Source organism: Falco punctatus, assembly GCF_963210335.1.
Source record: "Falco punctatus genome assembly, chromosome: Z".
In the NCBI taxonomy this organism is placed as follows: domain Eukaryota; kingdom Metazoa; phylum Chordata; class Aves; order Falconiformes; family Falconidae; genus Falco; species Falco punctatus.
This window is the reverse complement of record NC_137586.1, coordinates 10,600,159-10,622,020: the sequence shown is the minus strand read 5'-3', so window position 1 is coordinate 10,622,020 and position 21,862 is coordinate 10,600,159.

Sequence of the window (21,862 nt, the reverse complement as noted above, 5' to 3'; positions counted from 1 at the left end):
AGGCAGGTGAGGATGTTGTTTTTAATAGCCAGCAGTAGCACACTCCTCCATGAATTTGTCCAGTTACCTTTTAAAGTCATGTAAACTCTTATTGTCCACAGCATCCCGAGGCAAAGAGTTCAGCAGCTTAATTATATGTTATGAGATGAATTGCTCCCTTCTGTTTGTTCTGAACAAGTGAAGCTCTTTGAATCTTCAGTGTGATTGACACGAGTCGGGTGCTATGGCTGGAACAAAATGGTTGTTGGAACAAAAATGTTCCACCTGTGTGAAAAGCGTGATTGCTTGGGAAGAAATGCATTTGTGCTCCCATAATTTATTTTCAAATGTCACAGGTCAATGTTCTGCATTATTACTAGTGGTGAAACTCAGTTTGACACATTATTGTGAGAACTATTTAAAATGTTGAAGTGGGATATGCATATCATACTTGCCTATCACACCAAGACAGAAAGCCAATTTGAATAAATTAACCATGACTTGAACCATCCATTTCAGACTCATTGACTACTGCTAAGCTGACTGGGTTTTATTCCTTCCATGTACCAAATTTTGCATGTAATGATTCTAAGAGTGTCTCTGTCAGCCAAAACATGCTTTACACCAATTATTTCACCTACCATTTCATCACACTTTGCCAAAGGTTTCTCTAACTCTTTCAGTGTGAAGCCTGATAAAGGCACCTGGCACCCTTACAAACCTTAGAGAACATACAGAGCTTGCAAACAAACCAAACTGACTTTCATTATTGAGTAGTCCTCAGACTCACAACTGGGGTGAAGTCATGTTAGCTGCACAAAGTTTTAATTCCTAGCAAATCTCATAGGAACTGGGATTATCAACACCTAGGGTCATTTTGCATTATTCAACGAATTGAGCCAAGTGACCTTCAAGCAGGACTTAGACTAACAAAATTCATCTCGTCTTCCACATGTTGCTGATGTAAAACAGCTTTTACCTCCAGCTACCTAAGCAGTCTCCTCTCCTTGCAATGATATTCAAATTTGTGGAGTTCCTGGTCACACAGATCTGGGTTCCAAATGAATCTTCTGGAATGGGTGTGTTCAGTCAACAGCAAATGTATCAGCAGAACTGTCCTGAGAACAGCTATAAAATATCTATGACCCTGATAGGAGTGCTTTAGACTCAAGGCTTAGTGTAAGCCTGGAGGTCATTTTAAGGAAGGTAGGATAAGCAAGAAAACATCAGGATTTGTCTGTTCAATTACCCTATTTGAACAACTTTCCTGCTCCTGACCAGTCATGTTTAGCTACACGCATCTCTACAAAGTGTAAAAGCCCTTGGAGGATACAGCAAAGCACCTGCTCAGATGCACCAACAGTCCAAGCAGTTCTGTTCCTTGCGCTCATTTTCATGATACTTAATGAAAACAATTTGCCTCTGAAAGATGTGTGCTGTAACTTTCTGAAAACAATTTCCCAAGGCTGAGGGAAAGTATGCTTAACCGAGCAGGGGAAAAATATGTACACATACAGATATATATACAGATATGTATAGTATGTGTGTATGTATCCACTTTAATGGGGGTTTATAAGGGCCTAGCCTACAAGCAATGATTTCATAAGAAAAAGCACAGGACAATTTTGGCTAAACACACATTTTGGTTCAGTGTTGACATGAAGGTAGCAATTAGTCCTAGAATAGCAAAGTAAAGCAACAACATGAAGCAGAAATGCAAATCAGTGTACATTTTAAGATAGGGAGTACAGAGAATGGGAAGGAGAACATAAAGACGGCAAGGAAAGATCCAAATTATTGAACAGGAAGACATTTTCTAGGCTAATTAGGAAAAAGAGAAATGCCAGCAATGTCGTGGGCCAACCATGTGGAGACAGAAAAAATGTGAATAATGATTTAGAGACAGCAGAAATGTTCAATAAATATGTTTGCTCTGAGTTTGGAAAGAAAGAAGAGGATGTGTTTATATCACACAAGGATGTCGAAATACTTTCCACTCTACTAGCAACCAAGAAGGAAGTTAAGCAACTTCTTCTAGGGATAAACACATTTTATACGAACAGGATCTGCAAACTTGCAGCCAAGAGTCTTCCTAGAACTGGCTCAGGAAATTTCTGACCCCTTGACATCAGTCTTGGATAACTCCTGGAGCACAAGGGAAATTCCAGAGGAGTCAGAAAGCTCTCATTATGTGCCAGTATTAGAAAAGAGAAAGTGGTCTGACCCAAGGAGCTCTAGAGTGGCAAGTCAGACATAACCTCATCACAATAATGGAAAAACTAATACAGGAGTCAATCAATACAGAATTAACACATTGGAATACACTTAGAGCCAGTTAACACAGACTAATAGAAAATGGGAAATGTCAGAAATTCTTTGATGGGATAAAAAGCTGGTATGATAAAGGTGAATACCCAGATATAATTTATGTAGACTTTTCTAAATCTTTGACTTTGCAGTTCATGACAGTTTGATTAAAAAATTAGTGTAATGCAAAGTCTATGAAGTACTCCTTAAATGGATGAGGAACTACTAAGTGGTCTCTTAAAAAGCATTGTTTATAAGGCATCAAGTGCAGATGGGGGTGTTTCAGAGGAGACAAGGTCTGTAGGAGTTGATGGGAAGTCTGGCATGACTGTGTGTTGTCATCCATAATCTGGGAGGAAAAACAAAATTGCTGCTAATGAAGCCGTTAGCTGACACAAAGATTAGCAAGATGTTCCGTGCTTGCAAAGACAGGGCACCTATTTACAGCTAGAGAGAGTATCTTCCTATGGGAAAAAGCAAAGTTGTGTATCTTGGGCCACGATGTGTAGTAAGTACTCATAGCATAACATACTGTCTCTAGAAAGCAGAGAATTGGGGGAAAATCAAGAGTTTGTAAAGGGCAAGCAATACCCTCTTTTGATGGAAGATTTATTGTGTGATATTTGGATAGACAAACAAGATGAAAGGTATAATGAGTAGAAGCAAGAACAGGAGCTGGGGAGGTGTTTTAACTTTGGGAACTGTCAGTGAAACTGCTCCTGGAACACTGCAAACAAAAATTATCCCAGGGTGGAAGACAGCAAACACCCCTTTATTGGGAGCTTAGGGCCAGGCACAGAAGATGAGCACCGAATGCTTTCTTGTAGCACATGGCTAGCTGTATTTCTCTCCAAGGGTGTGTGAAGCAGGAGTGCAAGTTTTCTGAATTGCTGGCTCCAGTTTAAAGGCATGAATTCTGTTTACTTTTCCTTATTACCTACTGAAGCAGGTGGTCTGAGTCTTGCCCTCTGCCTCCTTAGATCAGTGAAAACAAGATCAAGAGGCATTCTGCCACAGCACATATACGTCTTAGTGGGGATAATATGGCTGTTAGTAAGGATTTTCAGGAGCTGTTCAACACAGTGAGAAAGGCATGACAGGGACCGGTGTCAAGAACCTGAAGTCAAATTCAAGTTTGGAAATGCACCCCAATTTCTAACTTCAAATATAATTAAAGAAAATACCGAACGGAAATGTATAAACTTCTGTCTTCTGATGTCCTCAGGTCACAAGATACAATCTCAGAAAAGCTATTTTAAGCAAGCACAAGTTACTGACATAAACTTGGAACAAATATATAAAATTTAATCGTTCTTGATTTGTCCAGGAGAAGATTCCTGGACTCCTACAATGGGGATCCACTGAGCTCTGCAGTCCTTTTGCAGTGTCAATTTTTCAACTGACTGCATGTTTTGGAAACAGTGGATAAGGTTCCCATCCATGAAGGTGAACAGGGGGAAAGAAAAAAAGAAGAAAGAGAGAATGCAGGACCAGTGAGAGAAGAGACAAAATGGCTGAAAGAATGGATGATAAGTTTTTTTTTAAAAATCAGACATCAGAAAGAGCAGAGCAGTCGGTTTCCTTTAAATTGTCCATGTTCAATCAGGCCATATTCACTCGCAGTGTGGTACAAGATACAATTTACATGAGAGTCAGCTCCCCAGCTAAGGACTGTATCTTCCTTTTCCAAAATGCATGTAAAATAAGTAAATGCAAGATGTTTGGGGCATGGAAAGTGCCTGCAGTCCCACTGCTTGAGTATTTGTTTTGAGCTCTACCTGATAGTGATGTTTGCAGCTGATATTTTGCAGCCTATGTGAAATTTGTTGGTGGCTCTTGTTTTGATCAAGAGGAGTTACTTGTCTGCAATCCCACCAATGACGATCCGCACCCAGAGTCCACAAAATGCAGGTTTTGTTGATAACAGCAAGTCTGAATGTACAGAAGAGACTGAACTGCCCTTCCAGCTCTTCACATGGAGATTCACAGTCAGGGATGCAAAATACCTTGGGTGGATGTTGGTCACCCGAATTCAGGTGTACGCATGCAGTCGTACCTCAGCTATCTGAGCTCTCTGGGAACTATAGCTCTGTTCGGTTGCCTACCCATAGACACTTAGTGCTATCTGAGATATCTCAGGATATCCAGGACATCCAAACAAGGCTTCCAAATGCTGTGCAGGACTTACAGGAGACTGTTCTTTTTAGGTCAGCAGGAAGCTCAAAGTGATCCTGCAGGTCCCAGGTGGGTCTAGACTCGTATGCGTGTGTGTAAACAGAGCTGCAGACAGCACTGCCAGTGTAACTGGGGGTGAATGTTCAATCCCACAATGGTTCTGCATGCACCCAGCTCACACGCAGGCATCCAAACAGCAGGCATTTATGTTTAGACAGCTGCGTAGACAGCAATTCAGCTGACCAAATGTCAGTTCCTAAGTCAGGGTAGGAGAAATAGCTCTGTGGACTCCCAGGGGAGCCTGGATACCCAATTTCTGTGTACATCAGAGACTTAGGTGTTTCAAGTTGGAGATTTACTTATCCATTATGTTGCCCATGATTTATAGCCCCCCTGGATAGCATGCTTCATGGAATCATCATTATCAACACACACATCATTCACTTCACCACCCTTGTTGCTGCCTTCTTTATTCAGATGTGCAAGCTACTGATCATGCCAGTGACCACACCAGTGATCTTAAAAGCTTTCTGAAACCAGGCATCATCCCACCCACATTAGGATTTCTCAGGGAAAGCCTCTCTCCTGCCTACACCCCTGCAAGCCCACCACCACCCTCATGGTACAAACCCACCACCACCCTTGGGGATACATGCGTCAAGAACCTGAGAGTGCATGGTGCCACATTCTCAGTGGGCCACTGTTCCTCCTTGCTTGCTCAGACAGCTCCCTCCTGGCTCCCCTGCTCTGACCAGTGTCCCTTCATTACTGGAAAGACAACGATCTGTGAAGGGAGCTGTGAGGCTGGAGTCACCGCACCACTTTGTCACATACAACAGAAATTGAGAGAGGACAAAGAGCTGCCAGAGCCCGTCCATGCCATGTTCCTGTGTAATCCTCAGAGGGGACACACTGAAGACTTCTATTCACACTTCGGGGGGGGGGGGGGGGGGGGGCGGAAGGGGGGGGGGGGGCGGAAGGGAGGGGGGGGGGATGGAGCGAGGTGCCTAAAAGGATGAGCAGCAATAGATATTCATCCCTTCCCAGCACAGGCCTTAAGTGTTTTATTTACCTCTGGGGCAGAGGCACAAGAGCCAGAGAAGTATTGTGCCTCTTCAGGCTGGGACCAAGCATTTTAATGCACATGAACAGCACGCTGACTTCATTAAAGCATTCGATTAACGCCAGAAAGGACCCACTCCAGCAGCTGCATTTATCACCAGGGCGATGGCATATTTAGAGAGAGTGATTTGGTAGGCCTTTAGCATAATCAGAATAGATGAACCTACCTTGGAGGAAAAAAAAGTCATAGCTTTTAATAGACCCATAAGTGCACTATGAATATTTATTGTGGCTGTCCTTTCAATGGGGACACGATAAGGTAGCAAGCACAAGAAGGACAAGGCAGTGGGCAGGATCATTCAGCAATGCATGCTCTTGTCCATAGGGTGATTGCTGTTGATGTCAGAGCATGGAGACGGGCATTCCAGACTCCCATCAGCTCTGCAAAGCATCCTCAAGACAATGATGCATCCTGCTTACTGCTAGGAAACCCATTGTCCTTGCTGCTCTAGGGGAGGCAGTTGGGTCCAGCACATGATTCAGACCCCAGGGGACTGTGGATCCAGAGGTACCTCCCTAAGGTCATGCTGATATCAAGTATGGCTCTGGTGTGGCCTCCTCAGCTAGAAGCCCATGGGTAGATGCCATGATTCCAGGCACAAACATCCCTACATTGCTCAGCACACTGGGTCCAGCTCTCATCACACCTGGGCCAGATCAAAGACCCCATGTCCCATTCAGAAAGATGGCCAACAACAGATACCCGGACAAGATTAGAAGAACAAAGCAATCCTACTGTCCCAGTCATCAGCAATTTGTGAATGAGGGACATCTTGAGCTAGTGATGATATATTGATGGTTAATGCTTCTCAGCAGAACTATTCTTCTACCAGTTTGCTCCTTCCTTCTGTTTCATACCCATTCTTCACCTCTTCCCAAGCTCACCACCACTGTCCAAAACAATGATGAGTTTTCTTTTTTTTACATTTATTTTTTATGCCTTTGAGTTTTGGAACCTTCAGATTAATGGTCCTAAAACTAAGTGATTACTGAAAGGAGGCCGAGTGAAGGAGACAAGAGGAAAAAGAAAGAGAAAGAGAGTTAGAGGCAAGACGTTTCCCTTTGGGAACTGGTGAACTCAGTGCAGATGATCTGAGGACCAGTTTAATAGCCAAGACATTAGCGTGTGCATCTGTGTGTGAAGTTGTCAGTTTACTGGAAACTAAGACAGTGGTGGTTTAGCTAGAAAATCTCTTATAACGGAGGAATAAATAGGACTGTATTTATAAAATGGGTATTTTTTAACAACCTCCTTAGGGAAGGGTAGGGGGACAGAAGAGTACTTCACTTGGAAAACAAATAAACTAGAAAACCTACATGAAATTTTCATTTATCTCTGGAGACTGTTAGGTCAAATTAGGATACGAAATCTGATCACTGAAGTGTGAAGCAGAGGGATTTTAGCCCATTCTAGGGGCAAATCTCATTGCAGCTTGAATGTTGAAGCTTTCTGCCAAAGGTTTCTACATGTACATGTCACTGTACCAAACACAAATTTGTATAGGTCTCTCTGCCTGTAAACAGAAGCAAACGTGTAGATGTAAGCAAAGATCAATTTTTTTTAATTTGGTTGCACCACGAAATATGTCAGTTTCTGTAATTCTCCCTGCCTCATTCTCTAATATACATGACCTTTAATAAGCAGGACTTATGGTTTGACAGCAAGTACTATTGAAAAATGCAAGGAAATCCTGGCTGGATTAAATTTTTAGTCCATTTCATTTCCATCCGCTGCTTACAGCCAAGTTGTACGTGGATCTCAAACTAAAGATGGCGATTTGGGAGGCAATTTTCTTGAATTGAGGGTACAGCAGGATACAGAGGAAAGTAATGGCAGGATCAGGCAGTTAGACATGGCATGAACATTTAAGCTACTTGTTAGATTTAATGGATTTTCATTCATTCACTTTATTTCCCTCTCCCATTTTTTAAAAATACCTATGAATGAGAGGAACAAAAAAAAAAATCAAACAAAATTTAAAAAAAACAGTTCAACACCTTCTGATACAAAGGGCAAAATTACTGGCTTTGCAGTTCCCAGTGGGGTTGTTTTCCTCCCACTGAAAGAAACACCTCATTGAAGCACCTGCTGGTGGGTGGGCAAGAGCTCCCAGCGATGTAGCAAGCTCACCCCACTTCCCATGGAGAAGATGCACTCCGCAGGTAAGCAATGCTCCAGGAAGCCATGGGGCTGTGCCATTACTGTGGGCTCTCTGGTCTGGCTGCAATTTATGAACCGGGTTTTTTTCTCATGCTTCATACTTTGAAAGAAAACAGTACAGACAGCACTTCTTGGTATTGAATAAGCATTTTGTGGCTTCTGGATTCTCCTGCTGAGGATGTGGTATGAAAATGGGTCTTGCAAGAAACCATGAGCATGCATCCCTTGAAAATCACACCCCTAACTTCTCTTCACGGCTTCTCAGACCCCTTCCCCAGAGCAGGCAGTCAAGTATTTCAGAATAACCACTGGTCAACGGGGTTTCACCCTCACCTGAGTTTGCTGACTGACTGCCAGCTTGGCGTTGAGTCCCGCAACCTCCTGAGGCCATGGGTGGCTCTGCCATGCAGGTGCCAGGGAACAGAGAAGGGCAGTGCCCCTCAGGCTGCTGAAGAGGCTGGGAACTTGCCAGGACAGGATGCCAAGTGCACTGAGCTTGCCCTGACCACAATGGTGAGCAGGGAATGAAATTCAGCAGCACACAGAGCAGTTCCACATGCCTGGGAACCAGCAGTGCACCTCATGAATAGTTCCCATCTGTTGAGCTCCCATCCTGTAATGGGAGAAAAGCACCCAGGTGCCACAAACTCAGGATTTCTCACAGAACATTTCTCTGCTCACCTCTACCAGTCATTTCTGCAAACCTCAACCACTGTGAACGTGACCTAAATTTGAAACAGATGCAATGGTCCAGAATTTGGACTTCCAGATAGGAGCAAAATTGTGTCCAAGGTGTGTGCAATATTTCAGGGGACAGATGGACCTTTTGGCTGCTTTCCAGAGGAAAGCAGTGAAAACAATGTAAGAAAATATCAAAGGCACTGGGTCTTTTTAGTCTTCAAAAGAGAAGCCCAAGACATAAGCATAGCTTTTAAATGTTTAGAAAGCTCTTTCAAATCAGAAAGGAATTCTCCGTGGACAGTGGGGATGGGACGAGAAGTCCTGGTGTGTGTGGGGGTCAGATTAGATGTTAGCAAACCTCTAACGCTAGGAATAATGAAGTGCTAGGACAAGTTGTTGAGGTATCTACAAAGAGGTTCAACACATACCTGGCTAAGACGGAGACAATCCTGCCCATCAACAGGAAACGAACACTTGGCCTCTCCTAGCTCGGTCTCTTCTTGGCATATGACTTTGCAATGGACTGAGAAAGTGTGCCTTCCTAAAAGAAATGCCTTTGACCAGGGAGCAGTGTTATTACTGGCCCTCTCCCTCAGATGATTTTGCCAGAGCAACTACTTCTGTGCACAGGACTGGCTCCTCTCACTGGGAAGTGCCCTGGCTGACCTGGCCCGAGGGCCAGCCTGTGAGCAGAGATGGCACCATAGCTTAGCTCTTGGCAGTAACTGCTGGAAGCTTCAGGATCCCAAACACTTTGCATCTACCTGGTTCCAGTCTTGCACAAAGCACCAACAACCTGCAGTGGGACTTAGACCAGCAACAAGTGTGAGCAGAATCAGATCTGTGTTTCTGTATGGAGGATGATTAATAAACCCAAAGCTGGGACATTACAGACACATGTCTGCCTGAGTCATCTTTCTCCATTGCACACAGTAGGGACAGGAATCTTTGCAATGCAAGTCTGGAGATGAGGCCAAGGCGTGTGCTGGGTGCTGCTCCTCAGCCAGGTGCTGGAGCCTCCAGCCGAGCCCCAGCTGCTCCCAGTTGCATCCGGCACAGCAGGCAGTTGCTGTCACTGCAGCTGGCAAAAACACAGAAAAGCCATGCAGGGCCCTTTCAGTGACTGATAGGCCAGCAAACTGTTGGGTGCTTAAACCATTTATTGAGTATTCCCTGTTCTGGCACAGAGCAGCAGTGGTTGGAAATGACAGGGAGACAGGAGGAGGCATGAACAGTCCCCAGGGAAACACAAGCCGTGTGGAGAAAGGGAGGTCAATTTGCTTGAGCTCACAGGGCGTTACACACACGAACACTAATTGGCCAGGGCAGCAGGCACACATGGGCAGGATGCCTGTACACCCCAGGAATGCACAGAAACACACACGCACTCACCCCAAGCATACAGAAACAGTCATTACAGTTGTATACACAGTTGCAATGCCTGTGCACTGACCATGAACACACATGGGGTTGTATTCCTCAGCATAGTTGGAGTATCTGCAGGCAGACCGCAGCTGCACAGCCATAAGCACTCTCGTAACTTGTATAATCACACTCAATACATTGCAGACATAATGATAAATATACCATAGCCTTACATGCATGACTTACACGGAAATGCACATATGCATCGTAACCATGTATGTTCAATGGATGCACAAAGCATCTCCATTTCCCCTGGTTGATGAAGCACGACCCTCGTGCAGGGTATATTACTTATTTGCAGACACCATCACCATGTACACAAAGACGTCTTCCCCTTGCCCTGTGCTGGTTGGCCACCTCTGCAAGACCCTTGCACACATCAACACAGGCAAACCTCTGCGGTGCTGGAGCCATAGCGATGTGTCCTGCTTTTCCAAATAGCATCCTGTGTCAGCCTAGCAAAATGCCCATGTGGGTTTAGAGCCTGCAGTTGGTAGCCTGACACAGTAATATCTTTCCTGTAGTTTTAATAGCTTTTAAAAAATCCTAAAGTGTCATTCCAGTATAAGTTGCAGCTGAAGGGTCAGGAAATTCCCAGGTGAATGCTGCATAGGACAGCTTGAACGCTGCCCACATGCAAGTGCAATGCAAGAGGGTGAAAGTGACGGAGGTCACCAAAGCTCTGGCGTTGCTGAGCAATTCAGTTCTCTCCCAGGGTTCCCCAGCTCACCTGGAAAGTTTTCTGAATTGACATAAGCACCATTTATTTGAGCTGCATAATGCTGTCTCCAACAGCCCTCTGTGTCCAAATGCCTTGCGAGAGGAACTGCACACACAGCCCTGCATCCCTGTTGGGTTCCAGTGTCACACAGCCTCTCCTGGCTGTGCTGGGAGGGAATGGTCCAATAGACGGGGTCAGGCTGCCCCAGGGGTGTGCTGTGGAGGGAATGACTGCCACAAAGTCAGATTTTATCCTTGCAGATGTGAGTACTGCTTCATTAGCTGCGCAACATCCAGCTGCATGAGGCAGAGCCTAATAGCAATTTGCCACCACAGCTCCCCTTGGCTTCCAATCAGACCATTTACCTGAGGGCCAAAGCCTGCATTTAAGTGCCTCACTTCAGAAACCCCTGCTTGTGATGCTCTGCTGAAGCATTTCCATCACAGAAATCTCCACAACCTGCAGTCTCAGCAGTGAGGCCGAGGGCTGAATGAGACACAAAGGCTCAATTTCCCTGCCGCACTCCTGAGGAATAACATTTGCTTATCACCCCCTACCTGGGGCTTTTCAGGGATTAGCCAGCAATGCAGCCTGGCTGGGGGTGGGATGCAGAGCTGATGTAAGCCGACCTGCTTGCTTGCTTTCAGAGAAGTTTGCTTTATGCTTTGACCATGGTATCTGTGTCGGGTTTTTTAAGGTTTGGTCCTTTCAGCTCTACAGAAGCACCGGGTATTGGTACATTTGTTTCAAGACAGAGAGCCCAGGGACAGACTGTGTGGAAAAAAGGGTTTGCCTTTGCTGCTGTGCCTTCTGCAGAGCAAGAGACTGTGATTCCCCAGGGCTGGCTGGCTGTCAGTCTGGGTTCTTTCACTGGTACTAAAGTCAATCACAAACATATATGAGAAATAAACCTGCCAAGACAGGAGAAAACCAACAAACACAATCAGTGTTTGCTGAAAGGAAGAAAGCTGAGCAGCACAACATTAATTCCCACTTTCCAACATGGTGTCACAAGATACAGGAAGCTTTATGAAAAGTAACCAAAGGATAATTTTTCTTGAGAGACTGGTATTTGGCAGACACATCTCCTTTGCAAAATGTCACTTGTGCTGGGACACTGGTTAGGTCTGACATGCAGACCCAGAGGATGATCAGCTATTCCATTAGTTACTGTCCTGGGTAGTGAAGATGTGGAGCTTTGCTCGAAAGGGAGGATACTAAAGAATAAATTTTCCCACTCTGTCTGGATCTGGATGAACATGCCAACACATGCTAATCCTCTAAGGGCTCAGACGTGCTGCAAGAACTCTCCTCCCTGAGCCTCAACACACAGTGACCGAAGACACTGCTATTAAAATTTGCACCTCATTTGCACTCACCTATGTGTGTGCAGTCAGCTTCGATGACCCAGTGGCTGCATGTCCCTGAGAGAAGACACTAGACACAAAGCCAGAGCTACACATTTACCCCAAAAGCATATATTGAGTGGTCTCAGTTATGAGCCTCAGTAGGTCCCACCTCACTTTCAGGCTAGGTTTTTCTTGGCATGCCAGTAACCCACGCGCAGTATGCCCTAAGCCACAGTTGCCAGCACCCATACTCTTGGGACATCCTAGTGTCCCTCTACCATGCAGCAGCTTTTCTGCAGCAGCTCCGTGCCAAGACATATTTCTTATCGTGTAGGTGACAGAGCACATCCTTCTTTCAAGAGTGGCATCAGAGATCTTGAATGACCTTGTACAGGCTGAACTTCCAGTTGAGGCCTTAAAAGCAAGTGTTAAGTATAGGCTGCAAACTTCTGCTGCTGTAGATGTGTTGATGTGGTTGTAGTGAGGGGTGACCTCCAACCAGCACTATCCTATGGGAAATTCCCACTACACATATGTAATCTGAGGAGCAATGCTACATCCGCATATGGAGCTAGCTTTGTAAAAAAATCATCGTTATTCTGGTCCAAGCTGAAATCTTGTTTGGGGTCAGCACTGCCTAAGGCTGGCCTGTCTGTCAGCTGTTATTTTGCAGACACTCAGTCCCAGCACGGATCCGAGCCCCACTAGTAAATAGAGCCTCTGTTCCCTGCCCCTTCTGCTTGCTTTGATACCTTTGCAGGAAGACCATTAAAGTATTGGAGATGAGCCAGCAATTCAGAGCCAAATCAAAGCCAACAGCCCCACACTGAAGCCTTACCATCTTCCAGCATAATAGGCTGCCTGCAGGCAAGTTCAAACAAATGCTGCTATGGTGCCAATCTTTCAATACAGGTACAAAACAGACATCATGGTTCAATACAGCCATATCGCACTATGACATACAAATAACTGGTTTGCAACATGAAGGAACAAGCCTAAATAAATCTTCTGGAGAGAAAAATCAAGTTTATTTGGAGAAGGAAGCTGCTTCCAAATTTCCTTGCAACTTCGCAGGAAGGTAGGCTGGGGTCCCTGGGAAGGGAAAAACCATCAGGAGATGAATCTGTGTGGCTACAAACAGCAAGAGAGGTGTGGTGTGCATGTCTATTCCTATTAAATAGTACAAGAGCAAAGAACCGGTAAAGCCATTTAAATGTGTTCAGATTCAAAACTAAGTACATCCATGCAAGACAAGGCAGAAATACAGCGAGTTTAACTCAAAGGCCAAATATACTTGGCCAGATTGTGCCAGCAAGGTTAAGCATGTGCAGCGCTGATGAGGGTGACCAGAACTGCTGCCCCCTCCTCCTTGGCTGGAGCACATTTACAGCCACTGCTAGAGTTTATGTTACTTGGGATTGACCCTGGAGGAGCTCAGGGCAAAGCTGAGGGCTTTTGCTCTCTGAGCTGTGAGCCCACACACGACAGGCTCCTGCTCAAGCCCTGTCTGTGTTGCTCTGCCAGCAGAGGTATCCCAGGGCAGAGCAACTCACAGGGATAGAACAGAAAGAAACATAACCTCAGTGTTATGGCTAAGAGGAATGCAGGGGACTTCATTCTTTTGGCAGGTCCCTGCTGGGAGGTTATTTCTCTCTTTCTGCTATTTTCCTTCATGCTTTGTCTGTCTCAGCTATATAGCCTGAGAGTTGTACAAAGTAAGAACTACCAAACGTTGTATGTGTAAAAAACAGTCACAACACAGGTTTGTATTTTAGCTGGGTGCTTTTAAGCCTGCCAGGTTTTAATAAATAAATATATTTTTAAATCACAAAAAAACATAATAGCAAGCTAAGCTTACAGGTGCATATCTGAACACTGCCAGCTGGACCTATCAGTCCACAGGCCAAGTACAAATAACCGAGACAGATAAGGAGTAGACCCTGTGGAGCAGAGATTACATAGTGGGCAGAGTGCTCAGGAGACCCTTAACCTGCTGGAGGGTAAGAGACTTCATGTTGTTTTTTACAGATGTGTACCCAGGATGGAAAACCTGAAGTCCTTAGAAGAGAAAACACAGTATCAGGAACAACACCAGAGACTGCTGCACTGAAGGCATTTACACTACAACAGCAAACAGACCAGGAGAGCCGTTGATTGCAGGTGGTTTCTGATGGGAATCTAAACTAACTATTGAGGAGATGCCACAGATAACAAAGATGAAATGGGAGGACAAGCTTCCTGAAAGATTTTTGTACTGGAGCTGATGGGAATGATATCTTAAACACTCTTGAAGACATTGGTGCATGGGTGTCTGGCCATGGTTGCAGGCACAGCAGTCACTTGGGAGCATTGAAAGCTGCGTATGATTGCCCAGAGAAGAATGCTGCATTATTTCCCCTACTGTGTCCACCTCAGGACATGGTTTAGATACTAGTTCTGCTCCTTCTGGTCATGGCCAAAGTCTACCAGGTTGTTATTTTCACAGTGGAGCTCTTAAAAGGATGGGTCCCTCTAACGCCAGCACTCAGTTTTCCCAAAGCAGGAGCTGCCCTCATGCTTCATTGGTCAGAACACCAGGTGAGCAAGGGTTTCCAAGGTGAGCTGGCTTTTCAAGGCAGCACTTACCTGTCTCCGCTACTATGGGGCCTCTGGAGGAGCTGGTCAAGGATGGCAGCAGACATGGAGCCAGGCTGATGGTAAATGCTCTGTTAGTATTCCAACACCTCTAAGGAACAATTTGTACGGTCCTGATCACATTGCCATGCCCAGGGGGCTGCCTGCTCACCCCAAGCTTGCTTAGAACAACCTTGGCTCCAGCAGCGCCCTGATGAGTTGGAACAGCAGCTGTGCTGCCAGGGCTGAGCAGAGATTTGCTGGTATATTGGCTTCTGCACCTGTGGGGTGGCATTTATATGCTCTGGGCAGCATGCTGGATCAGTGCGGAGGTTGGCAGGGGTCTGCGTATGGCTGTGAGACTATCAGTGGGGACAGGCTGAACACTGAGGAGAGGTTTCAGCATCTTGAGGTGGCTGCTAAGCCCCAGAGATGTCATCTTTGCCTGAAGCTGACAGTTCATTTGAGTCACAGAGGCTTCCCCTTGCCTGGCAAGGGACATCCATCATTCTCCTGATATGTAGATCCGCAGCCAGCTTCTTCAATGGGGTATTGATCCACCAAGCACAAATGTGGAAAGCCAATGAGTCCAACTGGGCATCAGCAGATGAAATTGGTCCTATGGGCCTTACTTAATCCAAAAGAGACTAGTCCCTGGGTTTGCAGTGGCTCCTATGACCATCCTATGCATATGCCTGTCCTGCAGCAGCCCACAAAAACCATGAGCATGGCCTGCCTTTGCAAAGGGCAGGAGACAATCGATAGACACAGCTGCTCATCAGCAAACAGTGCCCATGGACTGCATTTGGTTATCCCAGTTTCCCAGTGGGAGCAAAGAAGACCCTCAGGATGATCCCAGTCTGTGATACGCACATAAAATCCCTTGGACAAGGGTGTCTTTATCTGCAATAAAGGTGTTAGAGACACACACACACACACACACAGAGTGCAGATCCCACAGGATCACACAAATGAAGCTGCAAAGCAGTGATATTCGTGGGGAATGATAAACACCATTGGTGGGTGCTTAACAGGTAATGTGGGATTGGCACAGTCCCAGGGCAGATGTAACACGCCTGCAAATATGTATATATGTGACTCCCCATAAATCCATGTCTGACACAAGGACCTTTGTGAACTGGGTTATAAATAAGTAGCTGGACATGTCTGTATTTCTTTTTTCAGCACCAGCATCACTAGGACAAAAGCTGAGGTCTCCTGCACTCGAGGTGTCTTGGATTGCGTGGCCAGAAGGGGAAGATGATGGTTCAGGCAGTGTAACTCCTCACTGCAACCTGTCCAGACATCCTGTAATGAGTCTGGCAGTTTGTGCTCAGCCAAGAAACCTAGCCCATTGTATCTGAAGAAATCCCTAAAAGGTTAATGAAATGTAACCCTTGGCAGCTTGTTCCTGGTATAAATGAGGTCTTATTTTGAGGAATTTATGATTAAAGTGAATAAAGAACAGTCATCTTTCCAAATATAAGCTGAAGGTAGTCTCTGATTTATTTCTCATGATGCATTTGGTCATATTCTGTTGTCTTTGCAAATCTGTATTTTTATTGCATTGACATGTTTCTCAGGTTTAGGTTACATTTCTAATAAATATCCAATGCCATGTTGATTTCCTGTATCGTATTTCATTAGTCTTGGAGAAGAACGGAGCACCATTTTTATAAAAAACAGCAGTCTTAAAAGGAGTTTCTAACGTGGGGCTTGTCTGCATTTAGCAAGTGATAGCTAGCTCTCTAACAGTGCTGGTATTGTTAAAAGTGGTACAACCTGCCTTTGCATGGACTTGGTTATCTCAGGATAAAGGTGCCTTATGCCTCTATAACTCTTTCCATGTGTGAAGAGGAATAACTCCGAAACTATAAATCCAGGCTGTTAGTGGCATAGCTTTAGCTGGTAAAAATCACACTGTTAATGGAGCCATGGCTGAAACAGGGAGAAAAATCTTGGTCTAGAGAAAGAAATTCCTGTTGCAGAAGCCATCTGTGCAGAAGAAGAGTTTTAGTATCCCTGTTTGCAGTCCTGCATCAATATTATGCTGGAGTATACTGGTCTGCTTTGGCCATCACAGTAAAGTAAGTATGGAGAAGATATTCTGCCTCAGGACTGCGTCGTGCAGCAGCAAAGGAAAATGAACCCATTCACTCTGAGTGCTGGGGTGCTAGCATGGGCAGAGGAGGGCTCAGCACCAGGTCCCCCATGTTTGGCTCAGGACACAGCTGCCTGAAGCTGAATCCCAATGCACTTTCCAGCCCACTTCCACCTGGGAATTCCTGAAGACCGTCTCTTGTAGCAAAAACCCTAAGCAGAAGACGAATCTTCCAGGGCTCCTAAAAAGACCACTGATATTGGAGGGACAGGCCAGTGTGTGATGGGAAAGACGTGAAGGGAAAAGGAGGTGGTAGCAGCCCCCATGGTGGAATAATTCCCTGCAGGGTATGTTGAGCTCAAAGCCTGAGCTTGTGTTTCTCTCACTACTACGCATCTCTGTCATTGCAATACAATAAGGGACTGAAATCTTTGTTATTCAAATATCTTCCCCATGATAAACTATATTATGCTCAGTATTTTCAAGGATAACTCTCATAGACATATCTCTTATTTCATTAACTCAGTTGCTGGAGATGAAATCCCTTCTTCCTTAATTGCTCTGCTCCAACGATCCTTGTTACTCTTCATGAAAGAGGCAGACAATAATCCTAATATCCTCCCTTTTTTGTCACTGTTGCTTAACAAGAAGAGCCTTGAAATCATTGCCCCTTATTTCCCAAACCTAGCCTGCCGATAGGAAATAATTAACTCCTATCTGTTCTGACGGAGTGGTGACTGGAGTGTAGCCAGTTCCAGGTAGTTTGTTATTCCTGCTTTATCACCTGGTGCAGAAGGAAGGCTGCAAGATTATTTAGCAAAGCTCTGCCTGTGTGTTTATCACAAGTTTGAAGAAACAGTGCTAGTAATTATTTCATTTTATTTTATTATTTTCTTAAATAAAAGGTATTGTTTAGTCTCAGTGATGCAAATGGCAAATCTTCTCAGACTTGTTTCATTTAACAAACAAGATTGTCTTTGCTGAGCCTGTGCTACAGCAGATGATCACACAGAGACACCCAAGGGATGCAGAAAGCTGGGAGCTGCTTGGCAGCAGTATCAGAGCTGGAGCTGTGTGAGCTGCTTGGACAGCTCAGGTTGGGGAGAAGGCAACGGGACACTTGGAATTTAACCAAGCTTGCAATCAACTGCTGCATGAGAGCAGCTTTGTCTGATCATCCCAAAGGTCCCCTTAGCTCAGCATCCAAGAGTAGCCAACAGCAGATGCCAAGAGAGGAGCATGAGCATGAGCCAGCATATCTAATTGATATTTCTCCCTGCTTTGTGACTTGCATCTTGGGACTTTTGGCCATAAATGTGTCTTTCATTGATGTCTCCAGCAGCTTTTTTGAAGCCTTTAAAGCCTCCTACAATAAGGAGTCCATAACTGCATTAGGTGCTTATTTTGAATCTGCCACCAGCTAATTTCACTCACTGCCTGTGGTACTTGCATTGGAAAGGACAATGAACAACTTTTCCCTGTGCTCGCTCCTCCTGCCACTCAGGATTTATTATCTTCCTTCCCTCTGGCTGTGACTGAGAAATAATGTTGCTAAATCTCAGCTGAGGTAAAAATGCATTAATCACTACCTTGATTAATTACTGAAGGATCATTTCCTCTCTATGACACATGGAAACCCCCAAACTTCTTGAATCAGAAATACCCTCATGGTGTTCAGTGTCACATCCATCACCTCCATAATGTCACTGTTGACAGAGGCACAAGTGGCTGCTCAGACACCCTCCTTGTGGTGCTACGAGACCCAAAGTCAAACTTCTGCTTTGCTGGGCAGGGTGTGTTAGCAATCTGGCAGCAGTAAAACACCTCGGTTTTGGGAAGGTGTCCCATGGTGGACCCTCTGGTTCCCAGTCCCATTTTGAGAGTCCCATTCCTGCTTTGTTATAGCGTTTACAGCCCTGACACCTCAGCTGTCACGCAGGACTGTGTGCACACTAGAAACTGTCCTCAGAACTGTGGAAGAGCTTAGTTAAGGTGAGGTTTGCTCCCACAGGAGACAAGACTGCTTTGCAAAAAATCCCCGGCTCACAGTGGGCCCTGAACATCTTCCCACCATTGAACACATCCTCATCTCTGACCCAAAGCCTTTGTTTCCCACCTTCCTGGGCATAGCTGAAGAATCTCAGTATGGGAAGCCGTTGCCCCTCCCCCTCCTCTACAGGGCAAGACAGGGGATTTCTGTCTCCAGGACTGTCAAACTGGGACCATCCGCTGACATAAAATTCATTCTGATGGGGGAGGAGGGTGATGGTGGTAAAGCAGCTGTCAGCATGTTGCTTGAAGCCACAGAGCAATAGCTATGTCTTGTCATGGGGAGGATTCATCTTTTATCTCTGCTCTGACTTCTCCACGAAGCTTGTCTCTCCATCCCCTGCAGTTTTCCAGCTTATCAGCTCCTCTGCCTGGTGATCAGTCAAGTAGTCTTTAAGGCAGGGGGCTGAAGATGTGGTACAACATGTAAGCAGCAGATCAGAAGGACACCCTCAGCCAGGAGCAGCTGGCCTGGAGTAACTTCCCTTCAGGGCTCAGCTCAGAAGCAGATCTCCTCTGCCCCATGCTGAGGTTGCAGATGGACCTTGGATCTTCCTTTGTTTTGCCCTCTGGCTACCAGGCAATTGTAGACACTGATCCTCAGAGCCTGTGAAGTACTGAAGCCAAGTCCAGACTTCTTGTAGGGTTGGGAGGTGCCTTTGGAAATACAAGGTTATGGGGTGCTCTGCAGCCGGTAAAAGGTGACACAGGAGCTGTGTGGACCTTGATGGGACAAATGTCTCCTTCATAGTTACCTTGGGTGCTGAACCCAGTGGTTCTCCTCTGGGCTGTGGTCCCTTGTGTTGTTTCTATGCATGAACATGGGGACTGGTACCAGTCATGCTGGCAATGGGAAGGGAGAGGTGGAAATGGTCTGGAAGGACTGCCTGGAAAGGCAATGCCTGGCAAGGTTTCCATTCACAAAAAAAAACAGAGGGGAGCTTCAGACAGTCCTGTGGTCATCTGTGCCCAGCACAGTATAAGGCATGACCAGCAAAACCAGAAACAGCAGAGAGGAAACAAGTGAAGCCTTCAGAGATGGAGTGTGGCTGTTGCTAACTTGATTTCCAGAGGTCAAGCAAGGGAAACACGAGAACACCTCTCAGCTCAACCTCTAGAAAACAGACCACAACACTTCTGGGTCAGAATCTTTCCCTAACGATGTAGCAGTGTCTTTCCTGCCCAGTTTCCAAGCCTGGGGTTCCCAGGCTCGTGGCTGCTGGTGACCCACCAAAAGCTGTTCTGACAGTGTAACCCAGAGGTGGCATCTGATTCTGCCAGACATAACTTGGATGCACTGAACACTCCGCTGTCCCCAGGGCTATTTGGAGATGCTCTGCCTCTCCAGCAGGGAGGGGGGAGGAGCAGAGCATTTCCATCCAAAGCCAAGAAAGCTAATGGATACATTTCTTTTCCCAAGGCAGGCAAATTATTTCTGCTCCCAGCTGACCCTTCGACCACAAAAAACACCATAAAACAGCGAGAGTGTGTAAAAAATAAACACAGGCACGCATCAGCCTTCTGGATTTCCGTCCCCTGAGCCAGAGGAGCTCAGGCCGCGGGCAGAAGGAATGTGGTGTTGCATCAGGAGCCATCAGTATGGGATCAGGGACAGGAACATTTTATAACTGGCCTCTGGACCCCTCTGAGGAACAGAGGAAAGGAAGAAGAGCATGAGTGATGAGTACTCATATTGCAAAGGGGGGTAAATTTGAATTTCATCTGTATGTTTTGCAACGACTGGGATTTACAGCATAAACTGCTTGCTCTGCTCCTCTTGCTGTCTTGGTTCCCTGGCCAAGTTTACATCAGAGCTGTCCTGACCAGCCAGAAGCTCTGCAGAGGAGTTACAACATGTGGGGCAAGATACACGCTACAGGTTCTTAAGGATCTGTAGGGAAGCGTAAAATAAATTGAAACATCTTTTTGCCTCTCCCCATTACTTTGCAGCCTGGCAGAGCCAGAGAGAGAGGGAGACAGAGGCAAAGCATGTTTCCACCGTGAAAGAGGCGTCTGAAGGGATGCCAGGGTCAGACTGTAGAAGTCAATATAAGCTGAGACGTTGCTGTTCCCACCAGACGAGACATCCTGCACTGAGATTGAAGACCAGCAAAATTCATATCAAGAAATAGGGACATAGTCGGCTTAGCTGACAACTGAGCTTGGGATTTGCCATCCTCAGCAATGGACTATGACAGCAATTCTTCCTTCACCCAAAGGTTTTTGCTTCATCAGACTGGGAAAAGCAGGTGCTGCACGGCTTTGATCTCCACTGGCACGAAGAAATATGAGTGCCATACTAACCAACTTCAGTATGAGAGGGGGCTAAATCTTCATAGCTCTGCTCCTGAACTCCCAGAGAAATCCACAACAGAAAACTCACAGGGATGGAGATGACACAGGAAGGTTTACCTTGCAACATCTGCCCCCAGTTAGTCTCCACCAGCACCTGCCACTTGCTTGCTTTCCGTGAATGCATTTTACCATTGAGAAATGGAGCTGCTCAAATACAGAAAGTAATTCCACCCTGCGTGCAGCATTGCTGGCCTCTGAGAGGAGAAGCATTACAAGCTGGTTGTGCCAGGATCCCGGCCAGCAGCACCGGGATGTCTCCAGCCCAACAGCCCCAGTGCAGCAGGAAGTGGCACTGCATCCCTCCCAGTCTGGTTCCAGCCACCAGGGCTCCTGCTGTTGCAGAGAGCTGACATACAAAGCTGCTGACTGTCCTCTGACTATCTCAACTTAACCCTCTGACAGCGAAAGGAGTAAAACCATCCTTCAATAGCCAGATTTCATACCCTGACAGTAAGTATTTTTCTTCAAAAGCCATTTTGGGAAAAATAATATTGCTTGTGGCTGGTGGTGGTGAGGGATGGCAGAAGCAACATGAGGGAAAATAAATAATTCTAAGAAATCCAGTGAAACAAGTAGCCTACATTTTTTCCTCACCATTGCATCTCTAATTGTATCTCTATAACATATTTATTATTCAAAAGATCCAAAACAGATAAACAAAAGCAGCAGATTCCTTTCAAAACACAGCTCAGCTAGCAGGAATTAGGAATTAAACCCAGACACAATGCAAATAATACGGTGGTTTATTTGCTGTCCCTTTTGTGAAGCACAGCTGCCTCCAACAACAGCAGCGCCAGGGCCATCCCAGCAGCTGGGTCCCTCCT